Source organism: Bison bison, unplaced genomic scaffold (assembly GCF_000754665.1).
Source record: "Bison bison bison isolate TAMUID 2011002044 unplaced genomic scaffold, Bison_UMD1.0 scf7180017862134, whole genome shotgun sequence".
Lineage (NCBI taxonomy): Eukaryota > Metazoa > Chordata > Mammalia > Artiodactyla > Bovidae > Bison > Bison bison.
Window position 1 is genome coordinate 105237 of NW_011492706.1, and position 27816 is coordinate 133052.

The 27816-nt window shown below is 37.0% G+C and overlaps 1 pseudogene; it reads right to left on the minus strand.

The window, feature by feature from the left end:
- LOC104983257 lies at nt 1–27757 on the minus strand (annotated as a pseudogene).
- Between the last annotated feature and the right edge of the window lie 59 nt (nt 27758–27816).

Sequence of the window (27816 nt, forward strand, 5' to 3'; positions counted from 1 at the left end):
TCACGTGAAAGCTAAAAAGGAAAAACATTTGAAAAATCTTTTGTAATAAGCTCTTCTGATAATTCACAGAAGGCCATTTCCATTTATTTTTCTTAGGAAAAAAGTAAACCTAGAAAATTTAAAGTGTTTTGTTACAGAACTATATTTTTTTTTGGCTTCAGAAATATTCTTTGAGATAAATCCTTAATGACTTCTGGGAAAATAATAATAGGGCACTGATGAATCATGCACAAGATTAGCTTTGGTGAGTATATTTAATTGATATTATGGGACCTGTGTCCCAGGAGAAGGTTGAGAAAATTATCCAGCAGGGTGATGGTCAAGTATTTGGTGAGGTGGGAAGTGTAGTGAAAATAAACCAACATTTCCTGATCATATTTTTATGATGGCTATATCCTTCACACTGTATGGTATATGTTTAAAATATGAAAGCAAAACAGACAGAAGACTATTAATGAAGAAAGACATGATCTCATCGTGTATAAAATAACTTTAAAATTATTAAATCTTTTGAGTTGCATCATTTCAGCTATATTTCCTTAAGAAGTACTTCTACTTTCATGAATTGAGCTAAATAACTAGTATACACCAAAATTAGAAACAACCGAAATTTCACCTTTATGTTTCTGTATTATTTCCAATGTATTGGCATAGAATCCAAGATACACTTTAATGTGTACCAAAACTGCTCTTACTAATGAGCAAATGAGGCACAGTTCATTCCACAGTGAGTAAATACAAGGCAGAAAAAGATAACTTCTTCAAAATAGCATCTTGTTGTTGAATATATATTATAAATGAAAACTAAGATACTTAAATTACTTTTGTGTACCCAATTATGATACTTCAAAGCAGAGGCTTAACTAATAGTTGATTTATTAGATATTTTATCACCACTGTAAGTATAAATATAATTATAAAAACACAAAATGATATTTTTCCATTTTAAAGAATTTGTCTTCATGTGATATATACATTACTTCAAGCACTTGATAATTAATAGGAAATCTTCATTTTAGCCAATAGTTAACCATTGGCTTTGGGCTCCCCTGGTGGCTCAGGGTAAAGACTATTCCTGCCAATGTAGGAAGCGTGGGTTCAGTCCCTGGGTTAGCTTCGAACCCTGAGTCAGGTTTTCCACATTTGATTTTTTTTTTAATTTCAATTTTTAATTAAACTTCACATTTAATTTCAATATTTCCATTCCTTCTAATTAAATGGTGTGAGATACTTACAGTGATTGAAAACGGTAAAGGTGTGTGATTTATCTTTGAATTTCCCTCATTTGTATACCAATAATTGTGTTCTCTGATCCTTATACATGTATGTTAAATAGGTGTGTAAGCATCTTGCACTGATTTTCAGTAATTTCATGGACTAAGCTTTTTATGATTACCTACTTCTGACTATTTAATGTTAAAATTTTTCTGATGTTATGATATGGAAAAACAAAGGTCACTGCATGTGATGTAAAAGCAGTTATCCCTAATATTTAGCAATAATGATTTCATTAATAATTAATATTTAATAATTAGTCATAATTTCTGTTGACATCACTCACTGAAAGAAATCACCCACCAAACACCTGCAGTCTCTCACAACTCCAGTTTATTGCCTAACAAGAAGAGTATAACTTGGAAAAATATAGATAAACAGTTCTGATGAAGCAGAGCTGCAAGAAAGTGATATGGACAACTTAATCTATTTTCACAGTAGAGGATAATTTTTTTTAAAATCTTTTTAACAAAACTTATTTATATTTATTTAACTTATTTATTTTTAATTTTTATTTTATATTGGAGTATAATTGATTAACACTGTTCTGTTAGTTTCAGGTGTACATCACAGTGAATCAATTATACATATACATGAATCTATTCTTTTTCAAAATTATTTTCCTATTTAGGTTACTACAGAATAGTGAGCAGAGTTCACTGTGGTACACAGTAGGTCTTTGGTGGTTATCTCCTTTAAATATAGCAGTGTGTACATGTCCATCCCAAACACTCTCTGCAATCCGTTTTTTTCCCTTTACAGATTTGAATAGCTGACTCAATAGAAAAGGAAATAAAAGTAGGGAGGAGACAGAGTCCTTTGGTATAAATAATCATAAAGCATGGTTTTCTAAGTCTTGAATTTAGGTTCCATTCATTAACTGTGGGTTATTGTGAATTTTATTTTGAATCATTTATTCCTCATGTAGGACTTGAATAGCTATCTAGAGCTTTCTAATTGTCTTTTGAAATTAAAGACCAATATTAAAATCACATCTCAGACTCTTCCTATGTTTGCCAACTGTGGAATACATGATACATAGAGCTGGGGAACATTATAAGGGGAAAAAAGTAACAAATACAGAGAAATACTTTTGGAAGTAGAAAAGTGAAATATAAAAGGAGCTATAAAATAACTGTGAAATCTTTGACCACCCTATTTAATTTGAATTGTGTCCTCCTTTCCTTACAGCATATCAATTTTGTTCATATTATTTTCACTTACTACAATACAAAATAATTTAAATTTCAATTATGTTGACTGTTTGAAGTCTGTTCCTGCACTAGAAATAAACTCTGCAATATCAAGAGGTTTTGTGTGCTTTGTTCCCTTCTGTATATCAACCATCTGAAACAGTGGTTTGTGTTTATGTGTTGTTTATTTGTGGTTTCAGTTACAGATTTCATAATGATTAACCCACTCCAGTATTCTTGCCTGGAGAATCCCAGGGACGGCAGAGCCTGGTGGGCTGCCTTCCATGGGGTCACACAGAGTCGGACACAACTGAAGCAACTTAGCAGCAGCAGTGCTTGATTGATAATAAAATTTTTTTTGTTGTTGAAGACAAGTCCTTCAGGACTTGTTTTACCTACTGGTTTCTTAAGGTGTATGTAAAGGGATTCAGCATGGGAGCAACAGAGGTATTAAGTACTGCTGCTGCTGCTGCTACTGCTAAGTCACTTCAGTCGTGTCCGACTCTGTGTGATCCCATAGATGGCAGCCCACCAGGCTTCCCCGTCCCTGGGATTCTCCAGGTAAGAACATTGGAGTGGTTGCCATTTCCTTCTCCAATGCATGAAAGTGAAAAGTGAAAGTGAAATCGCTCAGTCCTGTCCGACCCTCAGCGACCCCATGGATTGCAGCCCACCAGGCTCCTCCATCCATGGGATTCTCCAGGCAGGAGTACTGGAGTGGGGTGCCATTGCCTTCTCCGATGAAAATACAATTCCTGTGAGAAACAGAAACCACAATCATATGAGCAAGTAGAGAAGGCCTTTTTCTTTGCTGGGCAGAAGGTATCTTCAGAATTGTTTTAAGGATGTGTAAAAGAGAATCACCAAGGCTAAAGTTACCATGAGTGTGAATGCTGCTAAGAAAAATGCCATAAGTTCTAGAAACTCTGTGTCTGTGCAAGCAATCAGTAGCATAGGAGAAGAGTCACAAGTGAAGTGATCAATGATGTTGGAATCACAGAAATCCAGCTGGAAGCCCATAATCAGGGTCGGGTAGAGGAGGGAAGATAATTAAGAAACCAGCCAGCCAGGAGCTGATTACAAGCTGATTACAAGCTAGTTGCAGACTCTGTTACTCATGATGGTTGTGTAATGTATAGGTTTGCTGATAGCCACATAACAATCATAGGACATCACCTCCAGAAGGAAAAACTCTGGAGGCCAGAATTGAAAAACAAACAAACAAACAAAAAACAACACTTGTGTCATGCAAGCATTATAGGAAATGATTGTGTCTCCTGTAGCAGGGCTGCTCAGAAACCTAGGAATACAGACTGTGGTGAATGAAATTTCTAAGAAAGAGAAATTCCTAAGGAAGAAATACACAGGTATCTTCAAACAGACACTGAATAGTTTTAACATGATGATGTTCATGTTTCCATTACACTCAGTAAGTAGGTGAACAACATAAAGAAGAATATTACAACTTGTACCTCTGAGCCATCTTTAAGCCCCAGAAAAATGAATTCTCTGATTAATGCTTTATTTGGCATGACTAAACTCTGAATCCTGCAGGTCTGTAGGTAAAAAAAGAGAGGATATCAACTCCTTATATGATTTCAAATACATTTATAGTGCTTTTATCTTGTACAAAGAACAATAAAACACACATTATTAGGAAGTGACAAAACTTTATCCATCAGAATAAAGCAAAAGCACTCAATGTGTCAGCAAATTTGGAAAACTCAGCAGTGGCCACAGGACTGGAAAAGGTCAGTTTTTATTCCAATCCTAAAAAAAGGAAATGCCAAAGAATGCTCAAACTACCACACAATTGCACTCATCTCACACGCTAGTAAAGTAATGCTCAAAATTCTCCAAGACAGGCTTCAACAATATGTGAACCGTGAACTTACAGATGTTCAAGCTGGTTTTAGAAAAGGCAGAGGAACCAGAGATCAAATTACCAGCATCCACTGGATCATTGAAAAAGCAAGAGAGTTCCAGAAAAACATCTATTTCTGCTTTATTGACTATGTCAAAGCCTTTGATTGTGTGGATCACAATAAACTGTGGAAAATTCTGAAAGAGATGGGAATACCAGACCACCTGAGCAGCCTCTTGAGAAACCTATATGCAGGTCAGGAAGCAACAGTTAGAACTCGACATGGAACAACAGACTGGTTCCAAATAGGAAAAGGAGTACGTCAAGGCTGTATATTGTCACCCTGCTTATTTAACTTATATGCAGAGTACATTATGAGAAATGCTGGACTGGATGAAACACAAGCTGGAATCAAGATTGCTGGGAGAAATATCAATAGCCTCAGATGCGCAGATAAACACCACCCTTATGGCAGAAAGTGAAGATGAACTGAAAAGCCTTTTGATGAAAGTGAAAGTGGGGAGTGAAAAAGTTGGCTTAAAGCTCAACATTCAGTAAATGAAGATCATGGCATCTGGTCCCATCACTGCATGGCAAATAGATGGGGAAACAGTGGAAACAATGACTGACTTTATTTTTTGGGGCTCCAAAATCACTGGAGATGGTGATTGCAGCCATGAAATTAAAAGATTGGAGCCTATATACAAAGTGAAGTAAGCCAGAAAGTAAAACACCAATACAGTATACTAACGCATATATATGGAATTTAGAAAGGTGGTAACAATAACCCTGTATACAAGACAGCAAAAGAGACACTGATGTATAGAACAGTCTTTTGGACTCTGTGGGAGGGGGAGAGGGTGGGATGATTTGGGAGAATGGCATTGAAATATGTATAATATCATATATGAAATGAGTCGCCAGTCCAGGTTTGATGCACGATACTGAAAGCTTGGGGCTGGTGAACTGGGATGACCCAAAGGGATGGTATGGGGAGGGATGAGGGAGGAGGGTTCAGGATGGGGAACACAAGTATACCTGTGGCAGATTCATTTTGATATATGGCAAAACCAATACAATATTGTAAAGTTAAATAATATAAAATTAAAAAAAGAAAAAAAAAGATTAAAAAAAAAATAAATAAATAAAAGATGCTTACTCCATGGAAGGAAAGTTATGACCAACCTAGACAGCATATTCAAAAGCAGAGACATTACTTTGCCAACAAAGGTCCATCTAATCAAGGCTATAGTTTTTCCAGTAGTCATGTATGGATGTGAGAGTTGAACTATGAAGAAAGTTGAGCGCCGAAGAATTGATGCTTTTGAACTGTGGTGTTGAAGACTCTTGAGAGTCCCTTGGACTGCAAGGAGATCCAACCAGTCCATTCTAAAGGAGATCATCGCTGGGTGTTCTTTGGAAGGAATGACGCTAAAGCTGAAACTCCAGTACTTTGGCCACCTCATGCGAAGCGTTGACTCATTGGAAAAGACTCTGATGCTAGGAGGGATTGGGGGCAGAAGGAGAAGGGGACGACAGAGCAAGAGATGGCTGGATGGCATCACCGACTTGATGGACATGAGTTTGAGTGAATTCCGTGAGTTGGTGATGGACAGGGAGGCTTGGCATGCTGCAATTCATTGGGTCACAAAGAGTCGGACACGACTGAGCGACTGAACTGAACTGAATGCAAATTCATATTATGAAACATGTATAATATTATGTATGAAACAAGTCACCAGTCCAGGTTCGATGCACGATATTGGATGCTTGGGGCTGGTGCACTGGGACGACCCAGAGGGAGGGTATCGGGAGGGAGGAGGGAGGAGGGTTCAGGATGGGGAACACAGATATACCTGTGATGGATTCATTTCGATATTTGGCAAAACTAATACAATATTGTAAAGTTTAAAAATAAAATTTAAAAAAATTCATATTAGAATTTGTCTAGTGGGGAAAAAAGTTAATCTGTGTTTAAAAACCTTAAATTTTTATCTCAGCTTTTGATAATTCCCTGCTGTATAGTTTTGATTACTTATTAACATACAGAAAGTCATTTTTCACAGTCATAAGAACAAGTCATAATGATAAATACTTAGCGTACTTCACTAGGAAGTAGGTCATTGGGAAGATTAAACAAGTTACTGAGTATATAGTATTTCTGAAAACATAATGTGCATAAAATTCTACATGCTAATTTTTCTATTCAAAAATTTATTTTTGTTTTGGAATGCATTCTTTTTCTAAATAAGTTGTGGTCTAGTCATAGTAAAAAGTTAAAGAGAAAATATTATTTATGAGCAATTCATTGAAATCAATTCTATTCTGCCTTTATGCAAAATTAATTCTATTCACTCCTTTTTAACTAAAGGTAATGCAAGCACAATCTTAGCTTCTTCTTAGCCCAATGTTAGCCCATAAACAAAGTTACAGGGTAAAATTTCCTGTTGGACTCCTTAAATAAAGTCAATCACTAAACAATGAAAGAGATCATACTGTTTCCTATAAAAGATTATATACTTATTTCAGAAAGTTATTGCATGACAACCTTTATCAAGTTCTGCTTTCAAAAATAGTAATTTGATAGCTGTATTGTTTATTAAACTAGTTATGAAGGATGCAATAGGGAAAGAAACTATATTAAAAGGAAGATAGTAACATCAATGATAACAGTAATTAATCATATAACAAAATATAATGAATTTTACTATTAGTGTTATTATCAATATTATTCATATTATAACAAACATATAAACAGCCTTTTACTCTGTGCCCAAAATGCTTTTGCTTGGTCCTTTTAAGGACTCATTATGCAGATGAGGGAATTGACTGAAAAAATACTACCTGACTCCCTCCTCAGGCAAGTGTGATACATTTATGAGTTCAGCTCTGACAAGTTTACAAAGCTATAGGCAGAGAAAATAATGCAAGAATTGACAGAGTGCCTTCATGCTGCATTTTAAAGAGAGTAATTTTTAGAGATATATGATTTCAAAAAGATAATTAATGATGTAGATAAAGAAAAAATGCACTCACCTTTATGATAGTCAATGGAACCGAGTCATGGTTTAAACCTGAATATTTTTCTGATTATCTACAATAAGAGAAACATGATGTTTTAGGTAGAAAAGATTTCCTTCACTTTGACATATTTTATAAAATGAATTCACATTTGTGCACTCATGATTAAAAATTTAAATCTTTGGTTTGGATTTTCCTAGTCATAAACCAACCATTTCTCAAATACCCAATCTGTGAGGATGAAAAAATCCAGTCCGCAAACGTCCAAAATTTTTTTTTTTGTAATTTAAGTGTCATGGGTTTTATGACTTTTCTGATATTGCTCAGTGATATAGGTTTTCCAAAATGCTTTTCTCCAAAATAAACTGACCCATTTAATATATTTTGAGTGTACTGTTACAGATGAGGTTTTTTTTTTTTTTTTTTTTTGAGGGAAATATAAAGAAAACTTCTCTGAGGAAGAAAAACCAGTGCATCTACAATGCAGTTTATTTTAGCTACAATTTTTAATAAGATTCCTTCAGGAGCCATTAGGTATTGAATGACTATAGAATTCTATCTGTAATACTGGAGTTTGCATGGAAAAAAAGGAAAGACTGATGAAAAAATTATTTCTTGGTTATTTTTCAAATATTTTTTCTGACCATTGTTTTCAAAGAAGAGAGACTCTCATTGACTCTCTTGCAAATTTTTGTGAGGAAAATGAATATAGGGTAAAAATTTATTTGGAGCCTAAAAGAAATACCTTACCTATGTGGTTATATAGTACAAACGATGGTGAAAAGGTGTTTTTTGTTTTTGTTTGTCCTTTCTTTTTTAAATACAGCTGATGTTCTCTTTGGAAAAGGTCATACATTTTTAATGAGAGATTTAATAAAGTATTACAGATTTCTTCAAGTAAATATTTTGTATACTTGGATTTAGAAAGGAACAGATAAAATGTGTCACCAAAGATTGGGTGTTTTAAACTTTAATTTTAGTTAAAATTAATTAACATAATGGTTTCTAGACTTCAATTAATGGTGTCATAGGGATGGCAGTCCACATAGTCTATGCTCTACCAAGCTAAAATAATAGCTGTTTACTTTGCACGATAGGGAGTATTTGTAGGACTGAATGCAATGATTATGGTAAATAGGGCTCTATTATCAGGCAGAGGCAAAGAAAGATAACACCTAATAGCATGATTCGATCTGGAGGAGTTCAGTTCAGTTCAGTCACTCAGTCCTGTCTGACTCTGCGACCCCATGGACTGCAGCACGCCAGGCTTCCCTGTACATCACCAACTCTTGAGTTTATTCAAACTCATGTCCATTGAGCCGGGGATGCCATCCAATAATTTCATCCTCTGTCGCCCCTTCTTCTCCCGCCTTCAGTCTTCCCCAGGATCAGGGTCTTTTCAAATGAGTCAGCTCTTCACATCAGGTGGCCAAAGTATTGGAGTTTCAGCTTCAGTTCAGTTCAGTTCAGTCGCTCAGTTGTGTCTGACTCTTTGTGACCGCATGAATCGCAGCATGCCAGGCCTCCCTGTCCATCACCAACTCCGGGAGTTCACTCAGACTCATATCCATCGAGTCAGTGAAGCCATCCAGCCATCTCATCCTCTGTTGTCCCCTTCTCCTCCTGACCCCAACCCCTCCCAGCATCGGTCTTTTCCAATGAGTCAACTCTTCACATGAGGTGGCCAAAGTACTGGAGTTTCAGCTTCAACATCAGTCATTCCAATGAACACTCAGGACTGATCTCCTTTAGGATGGACTGGTTGGATCTCCTTGCAGTCTAAGGGACTCTTTCTTCCAAGGAGCAAGTGTCTTTTAATTTCATGGATGCAGTCACCATCTGCAGTGATTTCGGAGCCCAAAAGATAAAGTCTGCCACAGTTTCCACTGTTTCCCCATCTATTTCCCATGAAGTGATGTGACCAGATGCCATGATCTTAGTTTTCTGAATGTTGAGCTTTAAGCCAACTTTTTCACTCTTCACTTTCACTTTCATCAAGAGGCTTTTGAGTTCCTCTTCACTTTCTGCCATAAGGGTGATGTCATCTTCCTACGTGAGGTTATTGATATTTCTCCCAGCAGTCTTGATTCCAGCTTGTGCTTCATCCAGCCCAGCATTTCTCTTGATGTACTCCGCATATAAGATAAATAATCACGATGACAATATACAGCTTTGACGTACTCCTTTTCCTACTTGGAACCAGTCTGTTGTTCCATGTACAGTTCCAGCTGTTGCTTCCTGACCTGCATATAGATTTCTCAAGAGGCAGGTCAGGTGGTCTGGTATTCCTATCTATTGAAGAACTTTCCACAGTTTATTGTGATCCACACAGTCAAAGGCTTTGACATAGTCAATAAAGCAGAAATAGATGTTTTTCTGGAACTCTTTTGCTTTTTTGAAGATCCAGCAGACGTTGGCAATTTGATCTCTGGTTCCTCTGCCTTCTCTAAATCCACCTTTAACATCTGGAAGTTCACAGTTCACATATTCCTGAAGCTTGGCTTGTAGAATTTTGAGCAGTACTTTACTAGCATGTGAGATGAGTGCAACTGTGTGGTAGTTTGAGCATCCTTTGCATTGCCTTTCTTAGGGATTGGAATGAAAACTGACCTTTTCCAGTCCCATGGCCACTGCTGAGTTTTCCAAATGTACTGGCATATTGAGTGCAGCACTTTCACAGAATTATCTTTTAGGGTTTTAAATAGCTCAACTGGAGTTCCATCACCTCCACTAGCTTTGTTCGTGGTGATGCTTCCTAAGGCCCACTTGACTTCACATTCCAGGATTTCTGGCTCTAGATAACACCATCGTGATTATTCAAGTAGTGAAAATCTTTTTTGTACAGTTCTTCTGTGTATTCTTGCCACCTCTTCATATTATCTTCTGATTCTGTTAGCAAGGAGAGATAAAAAAGCCTGCTATTCATTATTGTTGTGTAATGCAATGGCTTATAGATAGCCACATAATGATCATAGGGCATGACGGTCAAAAGAAAAACTTCTGTTGAACCAAGGAATATGAGAAAATGTCCTGGTCCATGCAAGAATTATATGAAATTGTCATATCCGCTATTACAATGCTGACCATAAATCTAGGAATACAAACTGTAGTGAATGAGATTTCTAAGAAAGTGAAATTCCTAAGGAATAAATACATGGGTGTTTTGGGGTGTGAGTTTAGCAGAGTAAGTGTGATAACTGTCATGTTTTCAGTCGCTCTCAGTATATATGTGCAAAATAGAAACAGAAAAGTGAAAACATTTAGCTCTGGATCATCTGTTAATCCCAGAAGTATGAACTCTTTGGCAGAGGTGGGATTTCTCACTTCTTATTGCTTACTTCTTCCTGGTCTGTAAATACAAACAAGAAACATGATTTAGTGAGTACAGGGTTTCTTTTTTCTAACCTTTGCTTGTTTAAGAAATGTATGGTATAATGGATCAATAAATTAATCACTTAGTGTTACCACCACTTTTGAAACCAAGTTTAAGCCAGGACAAGAAAACTTTTTTATTTAGATCATTCTCCTTTTAATATTGAGTGAGTCCCTTGATCTCTTCAAGAAAATTAGAGATACCAAGGGAACATTTCATGCAAAGATGGGCTCTATAAAGGGCAGAAATGGTATGGACCTGACAGAAGCAGAAAGTATTAACAAGAGATGGCAAGAATACACAGAAGCACTGTACAAAAAGATCTTCACGACCCAGTTAATCACGATGGTGTGATCACTCATCTAGAGTCAGTCATCCTGGAATTTGAAGTCAAGTGGGCCTTAGGAGGCATCACTACAAACTAAGCTAGTGGAGGTTATGGAATTCCAATCCATCCTAAAGGAGATCAGACCTGGGTGTTCATTGGAGGGTCTGATGTTGAAGCTGAAAGTCCAATACTTTAGCCACCTGATGCGAAAAGCTGAGTCATTTGCAAAGACCCTGATGCTGGGAAAGATTGAGGGCAGGAAGAGAAGGGGATGACAGAGGATGAGATGGTTGGATGGCATCACTGACTCAATGGACATGAGTTTGGGTGGGCTCCGGGAGTTGGTGTTAGACAGGGAGGCCTGGCGTGATGCAGTCCATGGGGTCACAAAGAGTTGGACATGACTGAGCGACTGAACTGAACTGAGTCCCTTGAAAAGAGTAATAATCATGTTTGTATAAGAAAAATATGTTTATCACATATAGTTATCTATCTTTTCAGAGTTTGATCATATGGGTAAAAAAGTTCAGTAAAATACTATAAAATGTTTTAATATTTGTTCAATCACCACATGTATAATTTGAAATTTGTCTTTAAGAGTTATTTTCCATATTTTTAAATCTTAATATCATTCTGGCTATGTAATTAATATATTACCAAAAGATCAGAGCCATCAAAATTAATATGTATATACTCCTAAATAAACAAACTCAGAACTTGAGGATTTTCTTTTCTGAGTTAAACAATAATCTATTACTTTTAAGAATAGATTCTTCCAAGCAAAGTTAATTAATCTAAATATAAATTTATTAGAAAATGGGAAAAATAAATGAGGTGAGAAAAGAAAAATATACTTATAATTATATAAGCCCATGTGGTAGCAATTTGACTCTTCAAACCCAAGTAATCTGTTGCTTTGAGTGTCGGTGTGGAATCTTTACTTATGGAATATTTCATAGACTTCCCAACTTGTTTGTTTCTGCCTCTGATTTTTCTATGCAATAACATACTTACATAGTGCGTTGGTGGAATTTGGCAGTATTATCCTGGCTGTGTAGAGAGATGAACATATTGAAGGATAAATCCAGCAGAAAATTTATTTCTGAAGTTGATGAGGCCCTAAAAGATAAGTGACATAGTCCCGGGTACTGATAGAAGGTGTTACATCCAGAAGACAAGCAAAGAGTTCAAGAGGTCCCTCAGGAAAGGGTTGCTGACATGGTGGCAGAGGCTCTGTGGCAGCCCCACGCGGTCAATTCATGTGAGTCTGAAAGGATGAGACTCGGGTAATATTGCAAGATTTTTTATTGAGTAACAGTGTCTCTGATACTAGCTTGTTTAGGAGGAAAGCTAGAAGTGCTGGAAATGGGAGAGGGTAATAGCGAAACGAACCTTTGTCCTAAGTGTTTAACTGGTTGCACAGCAGAACTAGAGACCAAGCTTTCCTGGAATGTGGGTCAGACTCTCAAAAAACTAAATGGATACTAGAAAAAGGGAATGGAAAAGAAGTGGGATCAGAGCAGTACTTACTTTGGTGAAACAGGCAAATAAAGGGGATAAAGTTATGTGTTTTACTGGTTAATAAAGTGAAGCTGCTAGTTCCTAAGGAGAAAGTTCAAACTAATCTAGTAATATAATATCTTACTTGGCTCTCAGTAACCTTTGTGAAAGAAAGATAGTTTACATTTTTGTTTTACTTTGCTTACCTTCCAGGGCAAAGACTATATTGACTAAATAGTGCCTCCAAAACAAACAGATTGCTTTTTTTTTCCCTCAAAATAGTCACAGGGGATTGTTGCAGTGAAATAGAATTCAAATGTCTCTGGAGAGTGATGGTGTCATTAGTTCACCTTAAATTTAGCTGAATAATATAAATTAGGTGTTCATGGGGAATAATTTTTTTAAAAAAGAAAAGATGTCAGGGAACAACTGCAAAGAACAACAGCAAGGAATTAGCAATCTTTGAAATTTTGGATTTCATATTGTCCATGTTATTTTATTTTTCTTGAAATAAATGTTAGCTGAAGTGATATATTTCAATGAATGTAAACTTGTGCAGAAGCAGAAAATAGCAAGAAGAAAGTGCTACCAGTAGATTCTATGTGCTATTCAAATGTTTTACTTTTTATAGAATTATTCAGACTCCTTTCCCATGGGTAATTTGTGTATTCCTTCTCACATATTAATGTGTTCAATTATTTATTTAGATCAGTATGGATTTGTGAATATTTATTTAATAGTTTGAATTATATCCAATGCTAATTTATTTTGTTGCTAGATTTTTTCCAGCTTCAGCCACTGGGAGCCCTCTCAATTGGCTACTGTCCTTTGACCTACTTCTATCATAGTGCTTTAAAAGGTCACTTCTTTATTTTCTGGCATTATACAATGCTTCAGGATCATCTTGTATATTCCTTACCATAGCCCTTTAGTCAGATATTTCTTCAATGATGCATGAATACTTTTATTGGAGAATGGTATTAGAAAGTGTTAGTCACTCAGTTGTGTCCAACTCTCTGCGACCACATGACTGTAGCCCACCAGGCTCCTCTGTCCATGGAATTCTCTAGGCAAGAATACTGGAGTGAGTTGCCATAGAAATCAGGATCTCAAATATGGGTGTGTTCATTGCTGTCACAGTGCCATTGATTCTAGGTCCCCTGTAACTCAAATGATAAAGAATCTGCCTGAGAGGCAGGAGCCCAGGGTTCTATCCCTGGGTTGGGAAGTTCCTCTGGAGAAGGAAACGGCAATCCACTCCAATATTTTTGCCTGGAGAATTCCATGGACAGAGAAGCCTGGTGGGCTACAGTCTGTAGGGTCGCAGAGTCAGACATAACTGAGCAACTAACACAGTCACACACAAGAGGACAGAACCAGGGAAAATGTATGAGCCTATGAACCTGTGTATAAATACGTATGCATACTATTACTCTATCTTACCTTCTGGATTTATACTAAGCTAAAAATAAATCTATACTGTATCTTTGTTACCAGGTACATTATAATAACTTATTCCTCTAGCTCCTCTATAAGCTCCCACTGCAAAAGTAAGATTCCTGGCACCCACCATCCATTTCCTTAATCCTTCAGTTCCTATATACTTATATAACATATCAAAATTATTTACCTATATAATGATAGGAAAATACTTTCTAAGCTAGAGTGCAGAACTTATGTGCCTTTTCTTTGTTTTTAGTCCTACAAATTTCAATCATTTTTGAAGTTACTTAAGTCAGCAACTTTGAACCCTATTCCCTTCAGTGAGATTATTGCAGATATTTAAAATACAGTTATTTTGGGAGTCATATTCTGCATTCCATTCTGTGATCCCCTAACCTCTTAAATGATTTTTTTTAAACATTTGTGTAAATTAAGGTTTACCTCCTCTTTTTAAAAAACAATTTTTGGCTGTGCTATGTCTTCATTTCTGCAGGAGGGCTTTCTCTAGTTGTGATGAGTGAGAACTACTCTCTTACTTGTGGTGCACAGATGTCTAATTGCAGTGGCTTCTTCTGTGAAGCACAGGCTCTAGGGCATGGACTCAGTAGTTGTGATGCATGGGCTTAGTTGCTTCATGGCATGTGAGGTGTTTTTTTTACCAGGGATCAAATAGATGTTCTCTACATTGGCAGTTGGATTGTTAACCACTGGGCCACCAAGGAAGCCCAAAGTTTACTCTTTGGAATGTAATTTTCTATGAATTTTGACAACTGCATAGGACCATGAATTCATCATTGCAATATTATAAAAAATAATTTCTTTGCCTTAAAGTCCCCATTCATGTCACCTATGTAATCTCTTTTTCTCAATGATCTCTGGCGGACATTAATCTTTTTACATTATGTATTGTTTTCCTTTTACTAGGATATGATATAATTGAGATCATATAGTATGCTGCCTTTTCAAACAGGTTTCATTAAATTAAAAATATTGATTTCTAGATTATCCATGTCTTCACAATTTGATAGCTCATATCTTTCTGTCACTGTATGCATTCATTTACCTTTTTAGGAGCATCTTGAATACTTCTAGTGTTTTGTAATTATAAATAAAATTTCTAGCAAACATTTGCATGCAGTTTTTGTGTGGACATGAGTTTTCAAATCAACAGGGTAAGTATCTGCAAAGGAAATTGCTGGATCATGTGGAAATTTATATTCAGAATTTTTTTTTTTTTCTTTTTCCACTTGGCTTGTGGGATCTTAGTTCCCCACCAGGGACTGAATGCGGGCCATGGTAGTGAAGCCTAGAATCTTAATCACTGGGTCACCAGAGAACTCAGGAAATCCCTATAGGATTCTAAAATTTATTTAATTTTAATTGGAAGATAATTGCTTTACAATATTGTGTCGGTTACTGCCTACATGAATAAGCCATAAGCATAGTTTTTTAAGAAACTGAGAAATTCCTTCCAAAGTGACTGCATCATTTTGCATTACCATTAGCAATGAATGAGACTATCAGACTTCCTGTTACTCTGCATTATCTTTAGCAATCAGTGTTGTTAATGTTTTATAGTTTAGTCATAATATGTGCATAGTGGTAGCTCATTGTTGATATAATTTGCAGTTGTCTAAGGACAGTGATCTCTAACATCTTTTCATTCTAATCCCTCTGATTCAAGGAATTAGATCTGGTAGACATAGTGCCTGAAGAATTATGGACAGAAGTTCCTAACATTGAATAGAAGGTGGTGACCAAAACCATCTCAGAGAAAAAGAAGTGCAAGAAAGAGAAGCGGTTGTCTCAGGAGGTTTTACAAACTGTTGAGAAAAGAAAAGAAATGAAAATCATGGTAAAAATGGAAAGATATACCCAACTGAATGCAGTGTTGCAGAGAATAGCAGAGAGAGAGAGAGAAAAGGCCTTTTTAAATGAACAATACAGAAAGGTAGAGAAAAACAAAAGAATGGGAAAGACTAGAGGTCTCTTCAAGAAAATTGAAGAGGTCAAGGAAATATTTCATGCAAGGATAGACACGATAAAGGACAGAAATAGCATGGCCTAAGAAAAGCAGAAGAAATTAAGAAGAGGTGGCAAGAATACATATCAAAAATACACAAAAAAATGTTTTAATGACTGGGATAACCGTGATGATGTAGTCACTCACCTAGAGCCAGACATCCTGGAGTGTGAAGTCAAGTGAGTCTTTGGAAGTATTACTATGAACAAAACTAATGGAGGTAATGAATTCCAGTTGGGCTATTACAAATCCTAAAACATGATGTTGTTAATGGGCTGAACTCAATATGGCAGAAAGTTGGAAAACTCAGCAGTGACCACAGGACTGGAAAAGATCATTTTTCATTCCAGTCCCAAAGAAGAGCGATGCCAAAGATGTTAAAGCTGTCATACTATTTCAATCATTTCACATGCTAGCAAAGTTATGCTCAAAATCCTTCAGCTAGCCTTCAGCAGTACGTGAGCTGAGAACTTTCACACATGTAAGCTGAGTTTAGAAAAGGCAGAGGAACAAGTAATTAAATTGCCAACATTCGTTGGATCATTGGAAAAGTAAGAGAATGCCAGAAATTCATGTACTACTGCTTCATTGACTATAATAAAACCTTTGAATGTATGGATTACAACAAACTGTGGAAAATTCTTAAATAGATGGGAATAACAGACTATCTTACTTGTCTCCTGAGAAACCTGTGTGCAGGTCAAGAAGCAACAGTTAGAATCAGATCTGGAACAAGCGACTGGTTCATAATTGAGAAAAGAGTACAACATAGTTGTATATTGTCACTGGGTTTTTTTAACCTCTATGCAGAGAACATCATGGGAAATGTTGGACTGAATGAATCACAACCTGGAATCAAGATTGCTGAGAGAAATACAACAACCTCAGATATGCAGATGATACCACTATAATGGCAGGAAGTGAACTAAAACGCCTCTTGTTGAGACTGAAAGAGGAGAGTGAAAAAGCTAGCTTAAAACTCAACATTTAAGAAACTAAGGTCATGGCATCTTGTCCCATTGCTATTGCTAAGTCACTTCAGTCGTGTCCGACTCTGTGCGACCCCATAGACGGCAGCCCACCAGGATTCCCAGTCCCTGGGATTCTCCAGGCAAGAACACTGGAGTGGGTTGCCATTTCCTTCTCCATAAGTTCATGGCAAATATAGAAGAGGAAAAGTGGAAGTACCATCAGATTTTATTATCTTGGGCTCAAAAATCACTGCAAACAGTAACTGCTGCCATGAAATTAATAGATGCTGCTCCTTGGAAGAAAAGTCATGACAAAACCTAGATGGCATACTAAAAAGTAAAGAGATAACTTTGTCGACAAAGGTCTGTATTGTCAAAGCTATGGTATCTCCAGTAGTCATATATGGATGTGAGAGTTGGACTGTGAAGAAAGCTGAACGCCGAAGAATGATGCTTTTGAACTGTGGTGTTGGAGAAGACTCTTGAGAGTCCCTTGGACTGCAAGGAGATCCATCCAGTCCATTCTAAAGGAGATTCGTCCTGGGTGTTCTTTGGAAGGAATGATGCTGAAGCTGAAACTCCAATACTTTGGCCACCTGATGTGAAGAGCTGACTCATTAGAAAAGACTCTGATGCTGGGAGGGATTGGGGGCAAGAGGAGAAGGGGACGACAGAGGATGAGATGGCTGGATGGCATCACCGACTCGATGGACATGAGTTTGAGTGATCTCCGGGTGTTGGTGGTGGACAGGGAGGCCTGATGTGCTGTGATTCATGGGGTCGCAAAGAGTTGGACACGACTGAGCAACTGAACTGAACTGAACTTGCAAGTAATGTCTTTAGTGCTCCAAGTTTTCTTATTTTATTGAATCCTCAATCACCACATAGTCTAATGCTCTTTCTGAAAATAAAACATTTTGAAATTTATCTTTTTAGAGAGTTATTTTCCATATGTTTAAATTTGTAATGTCATTCCTGCCTACATAAATAATAACTTACCAAAAGAATCAGAGCCATAAAGATTAATATGCATATATTCCTAGATAAACTCAGAAATTAAAGTTTTTCTTTTATGAGTTAAATACTAATCTGCTACTTTTTAGAAGAGATTCTTATAAGCAAAGTTAATTGATCTAAGTATAAATTTATTAGAAAATGAGAAAACTAAATGAAGTGAGATAAGAAAAATACACTTACAATTATATAATCCCATGTGGTAACAATTTGACTGTTCAAACCCAAGTAATCTGTTGCTTTCATTTAAGTGTTGGTGTGGAATCTTTATTTTTGGAGTGTTCCATAGACTTCAAAGCTTGTTTCTAACTTTTCTGATTTTCCTATGCAATAACATACTTACATAGTGTGTAAGTGGAATTTGGCAGTATGCTCCTGGCTGCGTAGAGTGAGATAAACATATTGAAGGATAAATCCAGTACAGAGTTTATTCCTGAAATTGACAAGACCCTAACAGAAAAGTGACATAGTCCCAGGTGCTAATAGAAGGTGTTACATCCAGAAGACAAGCAAAGAGTTCAAGAGGTCCCTCAGGAAAGGGTTGGTGACATGGTAGCAGAGGCTCCGTGGCAGTCCCACATCATCAGTTAATGTTGCTGTGAGAGGCTGAGCCTCCAGTAGTATTGCGAGATTTTAATTGAGTAACAGTGTCTCTGATACTAGCTTGTTGTTTAAGAGGAAAGCTAGAAGTGCTGGAAATGGGAGAGAGTAGCAGCTAAATGAAACTTTGTCCTAAGTGCTTAAATAGTTGCACAGTAGAACCAACCAGAGACCAAGCTTTCCTGAAATGTGGGTCAGACTCAAAGAACTGAAGAGATAACAGAAAAAGGGAAAGGAAACAAAGAAAGTGTGATTAGAACAGTACTTACTCTCATGAAACAGGCAAATAAAGGCGATAAAGTTATTTACTTTGCTGGTTAATAAAGTGAAGCTCCTATTTCCTAAGGAGAGAGCTCAAATTTCTGAGTGAGAATCAAGAAATAGAAGTTCTGGAAAAGAAATGCAATGCATGGCATATCAGTAGAAACTTGTGAGAAAAATGCAGTTGGAACTATTCCACATTTCCCCATCCAAGGCCAGGCATTTAGTACCTCATTTCCCCAATTTTCATAAAACTAGCAGTAGCCTAACCTTAGATGCAAGGAAAATCTAGCAATATAATATCTTACTTGGCTCTCAGTAACCTTTGTGAAAGAAGGATGGTTTATAATTTTTGTTTTCACTTGTTTACCTTCCAGGGGCTAAGACTAGATTGTCTAACTACTGTTCCCAAAACAAACAGACTGGTTTTTACCTGCTATTTTTTTCCCCTTAAAATAGCCACAGGGAATTGCTGCAGTGAAACAGAATTCAAATGCCTCTGGAGAGAGATGGTGCGTACTGCTGCTGCTGCTGCTGCTGCTAAGTCGCTTCAGTCGTGTCCAACTCTGTGCGACCCCATAGACGGCAGCCCACCAGGCTCCCCCATCCCTGGGATTCTCGAGGCAAGAACAGTGGAGTGGGTTGCCATTTCCTTCTTCAATGCATGAAAGTGAAAAGTGAAAGTGAAGTCGCTCAGTCGTGTCTGACTCTTAGCAACCCCATGGACTGCAGCCTACCAGGCTCCTCTGTCCATGGGATTTTCCAGGCAACAGTACTAGAGTGGGTTGCCACTGCCTTCTCCAATGATGCTTATTAGTTCAACCTAAATTTAGTTGAATATTTTTAATTAGGTGTCCTTGGGAAATAATTTTTAAAAAACATTAAATGTCAGAGGACCCCTGTAAAAGAAACAGCTAGGAATTAGAAATCTTTGAACTTTTGGACTTTGTATTGTCAGTATTATTTTTGCTTGATATAAATGTCTGTTGAGGTAGTATATTTCAATTAATATAAACGTGAATAAGTAGAAAATAGCAAGAGGAAAGGGCTACCAGGAGAATCAATGTGCTATTCAAATGTTTTGTTATAAAGTTATTCAACATTCCTTTACATAGGTAATTAATGCATTGGTCTCATGTATTAATTTTTTCAATTATTTTTTTTAGATCAGTGTGAGTTCATGGATATTTATTTTATACTTTGAATTATAACCATTGCTAATTTATCTTGTTGCTAGATTTTCCCCCAGCTTCATCCACTGGGAGCCCTTTTAATGGGTTGCTGCTTCTTTTGACCAACTGCTATCATAGTGCTTTTAAAAAAACCACAAAAGGCCCTTTATTTTTTGGAATTATAAGATGCTTCAGAATCATCTTGTATATTCCTTGCCACAGACCTCAGTTATTTCTTCAATGATGCCTGGATTCTTTAGGATTAAAGTTTTAGTCCCTCAGTCCTGTCTGACTCTCTGTTACCCCCTGAATGTAGCCCACCAGGTTCCTCTGTCCATGGAATTTTCCAGGGAAGAATACTGGAGTGAGTTGCCATAGAAACCAGGATCTCAGCCCTGGGTGTGTTCACTGCTGTCATGTGCCATTGATTCCAGGTCCTCTAACAGGATAGAACCAGGAAAAACGTATGAGACTGCGTACCTGTGTATCAATATGTATGTATAATCTTTATGCTACCTTCTGGATTTATACTAAACTAAAAACGAATCTATACTGTTATCTTCATTATCAGATACATTATAACTTCAGGTCTTCTTCTCTGTAAGCTCCCACTGCAAAAGTAAGATTCCTGGCACCCACTATCCATTTACTTAAATCTTCAATACCTGTCTACTTATATAACATTATCAAAATTATTGACCTATACAATGACGGTCAAAGGGAAACCCTTTATTAGCTAGATTGTAGAACTTATGTACCTTTTCTTTGTTTTTAGTCTTACAAATTTGAATCATTTTAAAGCTACTTAGGTCAGCAATTTTCAACCCTACTCCCTTCAGTGCAATTATTGCAGACATATAAGATACAGTTGTTTTGGGAGACATATTCTGCATTCCAGTCTGTGATTCCCCAACCTCTTAAGTGATTTTTTAAAAACATTTGTGTAAATTAAGGTTTACCACCCTCCCCACTTCCTTTCTAAAAACAACCTTTTTGTTTACACTGTGTCTTCATTTCTGCAGGAGGGCTTTCTCTAGTTGTGATGAGACAGAATTACTCTCTTAGTTGTGTGCACAGGCTCCTCATTGCAGTGGCCTCTTTTGTGAAGGACAGGCTCTAGGATGTGGGCTCAGTAGTTGTGATGCATGGGCTTAGTTGCTTCATGGCATGTGGATCCTTTTAGACCAGCATCAAATAGGTGTTCTCTACATTGTCACTTGGATTGTTAAACACCAGACCACCAGGGAAGCCCAAGGTTTACTCTTTGGAATGTAATTTTCTATGGATTTTGAAGAATGCATAGGACCATGAATTCATCATTACAAATTAAGCAAAATAGTTTCTTTGCCTTAAAGCCCCCATTCATGTCACCTATGTAATCCTCTCTGTTTCTCAACAATCCCTGACAGCCATTGACCTTTTTACATCATATATTGTTTTGTTTTTTCTAGAATATCATATAACTGAAATCATACAATATGTTGCCTTTTCAAACTGGTTTCATTCAGTTAGAAATGCTGATTTATGGTTCATTCATGTCTTTTCACAGTTTGATAGCCATTACTTTCTTTCATTGAACATATAGAAGAACTACTTTTTTTTTCATCCATTTCCCTATGTAGGAGCATCTTGAATACTTCTAGTTTTTGGTGATTATAAATGAAGCTTCTAGGAACTATTTGAATTCAGTTTTTGTGTAGATTTGAGTTTTCAAATCAACTGGGTAAGTATCTGCAACTGCAATTGCAGAATTATGTGGAAGACCATACTTAGATTCTTCTATTTTTTTTTTGACACTTGGCTTTTGGGATATTAGTTTCCCCCTGGGGACTGAACCTGGTCCATGGCAGTGAAAGCCCAGAATCTTAACCACTGGGCCACCAGGTAACTTAGAAACTCAGCATATCTTTTTAATTTTTTTTTTTAATTTTTAATTGGAAATAATTGCTTTACAATATTGTGTTGGTTTTTGCCATACGTGAGTCAGACATAGGTATAGTTTTTTAAGACGCTGAGGAATGTCTCCTCAAGTGACAATATCATTTTGTGTTACCATTCACAGGGAATGAAAATATCAGATTTTCTGTTACCTGCGTTATCTCTAGCAATTGGTGTTGTTAATGTTTTACCGACGAGTCAAAATATGTGCATAAATATAGCTCATTATTGATATAATTTGCAATTATCTAAGGACAGTGATGCCTAACATCTTTTCATTCAATCCCTTAGATTCAAGGACTTAGATCTGATAGACAGAGTGCCTGAAGAACTTGGACAAAGGTTCCTAACGTAGTATAGCAGTCAGTGACCAAAACCATCTCAAAGGAAATGCAGAAGGAGAGTGGTTGTATGAAGAGGCTTTACAAATAGCTGAGAAAAGAAGAAAAATAAAAAGCAAGGGAGAAAAGAAAAGATATACCCAACTGAATGCAGAGTTCCAGAGAAAAGCAAAGAAAGAAAAGAAGACCTCCTTAAATGAACAATGAAGAGAAGTAGAGGAAAATAAAAGAATGGGGACGACTAGAGATCTCTTCAAGAAAATTGGAGAGATCAAGGGAATATTTCTAGCAAAGATGGACATGATAAAGGATAGAAATGGTAAGGACCTAACCAAAGCAGGAGAGATTAAGAAGAGGTGACAAGAATACACAGAAGAAATATACAAAAAAATGCCTTAACGATGTCTTAAAATAACCATGAAGGTGTAGTTACTCACCTAGAGCCAGACATCCTGGAGTGTGAAGTCAAGTGGGCCTTAGGAATTCTTACTATGAAGTAAACTAGTGGAAGTGATGGAATTCCAGTTGAGCTATTACAAATTTTAAAATGATGGCACTGTTAAAGGGCTACAGTCAATATATCGGAAAATTTGGAAAACTCAGTAGTGGCCATAGGATTGGAAAAGGTCAGTTTTCATTCCAGTTCCAAATAAGAGCAATGCCAAAGAACGTCAAGCTGCCATATAATTTCACTCATTACACATACTAGCAAAGTTATTCTCAAAATCCTTCAAGCTAGACTTCAGCAGTATGAGAAATGAAAACTTTCATATGTGCAAGCTGAATTTAGAAAAGAGAGAGAAAGCAGATCAAATTGCCAATATCTGTTGGATGTTAGAAACAGCAAGGGAATTCCAGAAATATATGTACTTCTGCTTTATTGACTATACTAAAGCCTTTGACTCTGTGGATTGCAACATACTGGGTAAAATTCTAAAAGAGATGGGGATACCAGACTACCTTACTTATCTCCTGAGAAATCTATATGTGGTCAAGAAACAACCGTTAGTATTGGTCATGGAATAAGTGACTGGTTCAAAATTGAAAAATAGTATAACAAGGTTGTATTGTCATCCTGTTTTTTCAACTTGCATGAAGAGTACATCATGTGAAATGTTGGGCTGGATGAATCACAACCTGGAATCAAGATTTCTTGGAGAAATATCAACAACCTCAGATATTCAGACGATATCACTCTAGTGGCAGGAAGTGAACTAAAGAGCCTCCTGTTGAGGGTGAAATAGGAGAGTGAAAAAGCTAGCTTAAAACTTGATACAGCCACTATGGAAGAGGGTATGGCGATTCCTTAAAAAACTAGGAATAAAACCACCATATGATCCAGCAATCCCACTCCTAGGCATATAACCTGAGAAAACCAAAATTGAAAGAGACATTTGTATCCCATTGGTCATTGCAGCACTATTTACAATAGCTAGAACATGGAAGCAACCTAGATGTTCATCGACATATGAATGGATAAAGAAGTGGTGGTATATATACACAGTGGAATATTACTCAGCCATAAACACATTTGAGTCGGTTCTAATGAGGTGGATGAACCTAGAACCTATTATACAGAGTGAAGTAAGTCAGAAAGAGAAAGATAAATATTGTATTCTAACACATATATATGGAATCTAGAAAAATAGTACTGCAGAATTTGCTTACAGGGCAACAAGGGAGAAACAGACAGAATAGATTTATGGACATGGGGAAGGAGGAGGAGAGGGTGAGATATATGGAAAGAGTAACATGGAAACGTACATTACCATATGTAAAATAGATAGCCAACTGAATTTGCTGTGTGGCTCAGGAAACTCAAACAGGGGCTCTGTATCAGCCTAGAGGGGTGGGATGGGAAGGAAGATGGGAGGGAGGTTCAAAAGGGAGGGGACATATGTATACCTATGGGTGATTCATGTTGAGGTTTGACAGAGAACAGCAAAATTCTGTAAAGCAATTATCCTTCAATAAAAAATAAATTAATTAAAAGAAAACACACACACACACACACACACACTCAACATTGAATAAAATAAGATCATGGCATTTGGTCCCCAAATCTTCATGATAAATATAGAAGGGATAAAAAAAGGAAGCATTGTCAGATATTATTTTCTTGGGCTGCAAAGTCACTGCAGATGGTTACTGCTGCCATGAATTTGAAAGACACTTACTCCTTGGAAGAAAAGCTATGACACACTAAACAGCGTATTAAAAATCAAAGACATACTTTGCAGCCAAAGGTCTCTATTGTTAAAACTATGATTTTTCCTACAGTCATGTATGGATTTGAGGGTTGGACCAGAAATAAGGCTGTTGTTGTTTAGTCACTCACTTGTTTGTGACTCTTTGGGGCCCCCATGGGCTGCAGCATGCCAGGCTTCCCTGTCCTTCATCATCACCCAGAGTTTGCTCAACTTGATGTCCATCAAGTCAGTGATGCCATCCAACAATCTCATTCTCTTGACCCCTTCTCCTCCTGCCCTCAATCTTTGCCAGCATCAGACTCTTTTCCAGTGAGTCAGCTCTTCACAACAGGTTTTCAAAATATTGAAGCTTCAACTTCAGCATCAACCCTTCCAATGAATATTCAGGGTTGATGTATTTAGGATTGACTGATTCAATCTTCTTGCTGTCCAAGGTACTCTCAAGAGTCTTCTCCAATGCCACAGTTCAAAGCCATCAATTCTTTGGTGCTCAGCCATTTTTTTATTATTCGCTTCTCACATCCATACCTGACTACTGAAAAAACCATAGCTTTGACTATATGGACCTTTGTTGTCAAAGTAATGTCTGCTTTTTGATATGCTATCTAGGTTGTCATAGCTTTCCTTCCAAAGAGCAAGTGCCTTTTAACTTCATGGCTGCAGTCAGCATCTGCAGTGATTTTGGAGCCCAAGAAAATAAAGTCTGTCACTGTTTCCCTATCTATTTGCCATGAAGGGATGGGACGAAATGCCATGAACTTGATTTACTTAAAATTTTATTATTATGATGATTATTTTTTTTTACTTTACAATATTGTATTGGTTTTACCATACATCAACATGCATCCACCATGGTGTACACGTGTTCCGCATCCTGAACCACCCCCCCACCTCCCTCCCCATACCATCCCTCTGTGTCATCCCTGTGCATCAGCCCCAAGCTTCCTGTATCCTGCATTGAACCTGGACTGGAGATCCGTTTCTTATATTATACATGTTTTAATGCCATTCTCCCAAATCATCCCCCCCTCCCTCTTCCACAGAGTCCAAAAGACTGTTCTATACATCTGTGTCTCTTTTGATATCTCACATACAGGGTTATTGTTACCATCTTTCTAAATTCCATATATATGTGTTAGTATACTGTATTGGTGTTTTTCTTTCTGGCTTACTTCACTCTGTATAAATAGGCTCCAGTTTCATCCACCTCATTAGAACTGATTCAAAAGTATTTTTTAATGGCTGTGTAATACTCCATTGTGTATATGTACCACAGCTTTCTTATCCATTCACCTGCTGATGGACATCTAGGTTGCTTCCATATCCTGGCTATTATAAACAGTGCTGCAATGAACATTGGGGTACATGTGTCTCTTTCAATTCTTGCTTCCTCGGTGTGTATGCCCAGCAGTGGGATTGCTGGTTCATATGGCAGTTCTATTTCCAGTTTTTCAAGGAATCTCCACACTGTTCTCCATAGTGGCTGTACTAGTTTGCATTCCCGCCAACAGTGTAAGAGGGTTCCCTTTTCTCCACATCCTCTCCAGCATTTATTGCTTGTGACTTTTGGATGGCAGCCTTTCTGACTGGCGTGAAATGGAACCTCAGTGAACTTAATTTTTGAATGTTGAGTTTTAAGCCACCTTTTTCGCTCTCCTCTTTCACTTTCATCAAGAGGCTCTTTAGTTCCTCTTCTCTCTGTCCCATTAAAGTGGTATCATCTGCCTATCTGAGGATGGTGATATTTCTCCTAGTAATCTTGATTCTAGCTTGTGAGTCATGTAGCCCAGTATTTCACATGATGTACTCTGCATAGAAGTTAAATAAGCAGGCTGACAATACACAATCTTGATGGACTCCTGTCCCAATTTGGAACCAGTCTGTTGTTCCATGTATGGTTCTAACTATTGCTTCTTGTCCTGCATACAGTCTTCTCAGGAGACAAGTAAGTTTGCCTGGTATTCCTTTTTCTCTAGGAATTTTACACAGTTTCTTGTGATCCATGCAGTCAAAGGTTTTATTGTTGTCAGTGAAGCAGAAGTAGATAATTTTCTGGAATTCTCTTGTCTTTTCTACGATCCAGTGGATGCTGGTAATTTGATTTCTGGTTCCTTTGTCTTTTCAAAATCCAGTTGTACATCTGGAAGTTCTTATTTCTCACACTGCTGAAATCCAGCTTGAAGAATGTTGAGCATAATCTTGCTAGCATGTGAAATGAGTGCAGTTGTATGGTAGTTTGAATATTCTTTGACATTGCCTTTCTTTAGGATTGGCATGAAAATCGGTCATTTCCTGTCCTATGGTCACTGCTGAGCTCCAAATTTGCTGCCATATTTAGTGCAGCTCTTTAGCAGCAGCATCTTTTAGGATTTGAAATAGTTCACCTGGAATTCCATCACTTTCATTAGCTTTGTTTATGATAATGCTTCCTAAAGCCCACTTGACTTTGCACTCCAGAATGTCTACCTCTAGGTGTCTAGCCACACCATCATGGCTGTCCAGGTAATTAAGAACTATTTTGTATGTTTCTTCTGTGTATTCTTGCTTGATCTCTTTTGCTTTTTTAAAATATCCTTGCCATTTCTGTCCTGTACTGTGCCCAGTTTTGCATGAAGCATTTCTTGGTATCTCTAATTTTCTTGAAGCAATCTCTAGTATTCCCATTCTATTATTTCCCTTTATTTCTTTGCATTGTTCACTTATGAATGTTTTCTTATTTCTCCTTACCATTCTCCGGAACTCTGCATTCAGTTGGGTATATCTTTCCCTTTCTCCTCTGCCTTTCACTTCTCTTCTTTTCTCAGCTATTTATAAGGCCTCCTCAGACAACTGCTTTGCCTTTTTGCATTTCTATTCCTTGATGATGGTTTTGGTCAGTTCCTTTGCATCATTATAAAGCTTTTTAACATTTAATATGCATGAGATCAGTAGCAATCACTTCTTTTTCACCTTTGATTGTATTAATCTGTGTTTTCTCCCCTAATATCTTGTTTAATTTTACTAGGAGTTCAGTAATACACATAACTTTTCCTTTTTTTTTCCCATTAGGAGATTTGTCTATTAGTATTTTAGGCCACTTAAAGGGGTAAAACAGACTGCTTGTCAAATATCTCTGAATGTTATTTCAAATGGTAATTGACATTTGATTATTCACCTACATCATTATTGACAGTAAAAATTAATAATCTTCCTGTGCTGTTAGGCATTTCCTCCTTTGTCTTTTCATCCATTTTTATCCCTCTTTCATAAATTGAACTATATTAATGATTTCATTTTTAGCAGAGATTTA